The following is a 6,000-nucleotide window of genomic DNA, read 5'->3' on the forward strand; positions in this document are numbered from 1 at the left end:
TTGTTTACAATCATAATTAAATTTGATATAATTAAAGTAAGTCTCTATAATTATAATAATATAAAACTGCTTCATATATAACAATAATATTATACATATTTATATATCTCCAATTTTATCTCTTTTTTCGAAATTTTGACATATAATTAATATAGATAAAATATAATATTAAACTGCTTTGTTATACATATATATATGAAGTTATAAAATAACCCGTATAATTTATACGTATAGCATAATACGTATGTCAAAAAAAGATTTCATACTTTTTGTTAACCACTATTTTGTTATACGAAATTGATTGAAATTATATAATTTTTTCTATTAGTAGCATTATATATATATATATATATATATATATATATATATACTAAAACTGAGTTTTTCTCCGGTTACTAAAGGTGACGTGTCGATCTCTCATGCCTCTATTTTCCCTCCAAAATGAATAAAATTTTTTACATTCTAGATTATTTTATAAAAAATATCTTCATTGTAATTATATTATCATTAATATTTAATGAATAATATATAATTATACTATTTTAGGAATATATCTTCATTATAATTATATCAAATCAATATTTAATGCACTATTAAACTACTTATTAATTATCAATTAAAAATACTTTTAATCATTTTAATAATAATAATAATTAGTATAATTATATTATAATTAGTATTAGAAAATGAATGATATATAGTTATAATGGTCAAATTGTCATTTCTTCAAAATCTATTACTTTAAATTATAGAAAAATGATTAAAAGTATTTAAAAAATTATTTAATTATAGTAAAATGAATGATACATAAAAATTGTCAAATTGAATAAAAAATTGGAGCATCTTCAAAGTGAATAATTAAATTTATTTTAGAAAAATATTTTTAATTAATATAATTATATTATAATTAGTATTTAATGAATGATACATAATTATACTAATTTAAGAAACTGTCTTTATTATAATTATATCAAATCAATATGATATGATATGATATGATATGATAATAATATGCTAATGGCATGAGTTATTCTAATCATAATAAAATTATTTTCAATGCACGGTTATTCTGTACTTATAAGTCTTTTTAATAATAATAATAATAATAATAATAATAATAATAATAATAATAATCTACTTAATTTATTAAAATTAATTTTTTTAACTAATAAAAATGAGGTATCATTTCTTGATGAATTTTTTTTCCAAAATAAAAATATTAATCTTTAATATATTTACATTTATTATTTATCAATTTCTTTTATTTTTATTTCTTATATTTGTTAAAGATTTTTTTAATTATTGTTATTTAATTTATTTATTTTAGATATTAATTATTAATAAGTCTTCACAATTATTTTTCAACTATTAGTATTATTGGTATATTAGTATATTTTTAGAAATATTAGAAGTGAGATGCAATTTTTTATGAACTTTTTTATTTTCAATATAAAAGCGCTACTTTCAATAATATTTACTATCTTTTCAATCTATTTTAAAAAAATATCTTTTTATAATTATATAAAAATTAATATTTAATACATTATTATACTAATGTCAATCATTAAATATTTTTAATCATTCTAATTATTATATTAATTTATATAATTCTAATTCTCAATCATTATGCAAGTTTATATACACATTAATACAAGTTGATACTAATTATTATATTAATTATATAATACTAATTATTGACCATTAATATTTTTAATTATTATTTTTAAATTATTATTTTTAATCAAGCATAATTAGTAGCAAATTGATACATACATTAATGGTGACAAATTGATATTGATATTAATTAATTAATTAATTAATTAATAATAATAATAGAAAAAGTCTAAACAGCACATGCACACGTTATATTTAAAAAAAGCAAACATATTTTTAAAAAGATTAAGATATTAATAATTAAAAAAAACACAATTCTATAGTTACTTTTTGTTCTACTAATTGCCATAAATATGATACTAACGTTAATAGTGGTAAGTTGATATTGATATCAATAATTAATTTCTATAATTACTTTTGTACTACTAACCTAGGTTATATATAGTGTTTCTTTTGTGATTTGTGAGTCTAAATCTAACAGATAAAGCATTCTTTTTTTCTAATTTGTTATTCTTCTTTGATTGAGCAATTGTTTTCAAGGAGTTTTGTAGGTCAAGTTCAAGTCTCATTCCCTCCATGCTTTCTACGTTTGTCCGAAAATATTCGAAGTGGAGCATCTAATAAGATTGAATTTCCTCAATTTACGTTCAATTTTAGAAAATTCGTTCAAATTTGAAGATGCAATTTCAAAGATTGGTACTATATTTAAATTTTCTTTTCTTAAACTTTTGTATTAAAATAATTTTATAACATACTGTGATTTTTTCAGAAACTACTGGCATTCTGGTGCATCAATGCAATATCATTGAGAAAAATAAAGGTCAATTTAGTTTGACAATTTTAACAAGAAGATAGTCTGAATTTGTACAGATTCTAAATGTTTGATCTTATGATATTATTTCGGTTGGTTGTCGTTACTAGAATGACTCTAATCTATACGTATCTAATGACTAGAATAGATTAAACATTATTTAAATAATTTAGTTCTAATATTAGTATTTGATTAAATTAGTTTTAGAGAAATTTAAATTGTTGCCTCAATTTATATATTATGACTATTCTTTTTTGATATGTTATTTTTAAATTTTTTAATATGAAATTTCTTTCTTTTTTTTATTTTAAGTTTATTTTTTTCTTGAATATATGTATCACCTTTTTTTATTTTTTGTATTTCAGATTAGTAATGCAATTATTAAGAGAAATATAATTCATCAATATACTAAAGTGATTAAAAATTTAATTATATTGTATGGATACAAGATTGATTAATTAAGATTAAAGCGTGAAAAAAGAAAAAGAGTCTCAATACGTGATTTTGCTTTTTTTGCTAATGTATAAAAATATGCAAAAAAAAAATAAAACATCACCATTTAAAATAAAAATAGTTAATCATCATGCGTATGAAACGGGATTGAGAAATATGCATAGATAGAAAAAATAAAAATTATTGCATGATTGTAGAATAAAAAATAATCATATATATATATATATATATATATATATATATACACGAAAATAATCATAACAAAAAAAAATAATATATATGACTTAAATATTTTTATGTACAATTAATATATATATATATATATATATATATATATATATATATATATATATATATGTATACATAAATAAGAAAATATTTAGAATTATTTAACAAAACTAATATATACGTATACATAAATAAAGAAATTACTATAAACAAATTATTATAATTTATGAAGATTACACATATGATGACATTAGTAATAAAGAATAAAAAAATTATCGATTGATTGTAGGCTCAAAAAAATAACTATGATAAGAAAATAACTAATATATGTGATTTAAATATATTTACATACAATTAATATATATGTATAAACTAAATAAGAAAATATTTAGAATAAATATATTCTGAGAATAAAAAAATCCACTTAATATACTAAAACTGGGTTTTCCTCCAATTACTAAAGGTGACGTGTCGATCTCTCATGCCTCCGTTTTCCCTCCAAAATGAATGAATTTTTTCAATTCTAGATTATTTTATAAAAAATATCTTCATTGTAATTATATTATAATTAATATTTAATAAATAATATATAATTATACTAATTTAGGAACATATCTTCATTATAATTATATCAAATCAATATTTAATGCACTATTAAACTATTTATCAATTATCAATTAAAAATACCACAATTAATTATAATGTATGATTATATTAGGGTTGTAACACTTAACACCAGATTAAGAAAAAACAAACGCATAACGTATTACTTTTTATTAATTTTTTTATTATTGAATAATTTATTATCATATGCATGGCACGAGTTATTGAATAATTTCTCATATATTTTTTTACTCTAAAATAAATACACTATTTTTACCTATAATTATTATTCTTTATCAATTTTTTATTTAAATACTATTATTACTTATTAATTCTTTTTATTTTTATTTTTCACATTTATTAAATTTTTTTTAATATTTTAAGTATTAATTATTGTTATTTAATTAACTTATTTTTGGTATTTAATTATTAAAACTTTAGGTATTAATTATACTCTAATTGCGATATTAAGACTTTGAACATGAGGTCAATTTAATTTTGGGCAATACCACAAACAAATATATATATATATATATATATATATGATATTTTAAGTATTAATTATTGTTATTTATTAACTTATTTTAGGTATCTAATTATTAAAATATTAGATATTAATTATATCCTGTTTATAGTGTTAAGACTTTAGAGATAATCCCAATTTAATTTTGAGTAATGTCGGAAGCAAATATTTAAACTATTAGTATTATTAGTATATTTTTTAAAATATTGACATATTATTAATATATATATATATATATATATATAATAAGTAATAGTGAATTTTCTCTCACATATTTATCATTTAAAAAATTTATAATTTTGACATAGTCTTTATTCTATTTTTTTTCTTTTTCATATCTAATGGCTACTGTCTACTATCCTATCAATAGTATCACCTACAGTAAATTATACGAAGAAAAAATATGAAAAATAAAGACCAGAATTATAAGGCTATAGAAAGTCCCATCCAAGTTGACAAGAACAAGATGGCTTACATAGAAATAGTTCTTTTACTAAATTAGTTGATTCTTTTACTAAATTTTTTCAAATAATGCTAAGTTCAATTTATAAATAGAGTTTAATTTTGATATACTGACAGTGTAAAATGTTTTACACAATTGTGCAATCACATCCGTTCTTTTGTATGATCATTTACGCATTCAATGTAAAAAGTAGTTATTTTTACTGATGTGTCATTATATAATTGGATGCATGTGTAAAACTACTTTACATTGTCAGTGCATCAAAATCAAATTCTTAAAAATATTTGTAATTCGTATTTTAAGTTAATTTAATTTTATAAGTATGCCATTCCACAAGTTAAAGACAATTCTTTTTAATAGCTTTGTAGAAGCTGATAACTTTTATATTTAATTTATTTTGTAGCAGTACGATAAAATTTATTGTTCAATCAAGAACTATTTGATAAAAATGTTTGAGAATGAATTGGTATAAAGGAAGGTCTATGTCTTTTCAAATTTTGAGATTGAGGAATCAAGCGGAATTTAATTTCTTATATTATTCACTCATCTGTTCTTAATTTGGTACTTTTAATTTAATTTTTTTTTGTTCAATTAGATATTATTGGACTCTTGAGTGAAAAAGAAAAACTTATATCATAGTAAAAGATAAGGAGAAGTGACCAGTAGATTGTAGTTGATATTCATGATTTACAGTACATATGTAAAATTTTAATATTTTAATGTGAATATTTTTTTTAGTAATAATTATGTGTTGTAGTGCAAAATATTTTTTTATATATATTACTACTTATTTCTCTTAATTCTCGCTTTCATTTAGAAATGAGAAAAAAAAATAAGATGCACATTGTGATATCAATTTACAATCTAATTAATTGATCATCTATGTGATCACTAAACAACTGAATACATAATAATTCTCTAATTTACAAAATTTAACAAAGACATTGGTAAGCATATTGGTTTAGTATTTACTTATATATTTTATTTATTTATGTTATATTTATAATCATATTATATCTATTTTTATCAATATATATTTTTTTAAAAATATCGTTAGTGTTAGCATATGGTGTATTAAATAAATTGAATGATAGAAACACGTAACTATTTTTTTTTTCAGTCAAGATTCAGAAAAATATATATTGTAATGTAGACTTGCAATATCAGTATATTAATAGTGAAGTGGAGAAAAAATATAATATCGTATCAAATTTTTTTAAATCATAATTGTAATTTATGATTGAAATCATAATTTAAATATTTTAAATGGGATAATTTTATTTAAAGAATTCATAATTCAAACAT

This window comes from Arachis hypogaea, chromosome 13, assembly GCF_003086295.3.
Source record: "Arachis hypogaea cultivar Tifrunner chromosome 13, arahy.Tifrunner.gnm2.J5K5, whole genome shotgun sequence".
In the NCBI taxonomy this organism is placed as follows: Eukaryota; Viridiplantae; Streptophyta; class Magnoliopsida; order Fabales; family Fabaceae; genus Arachis; species Arachis hypogaea.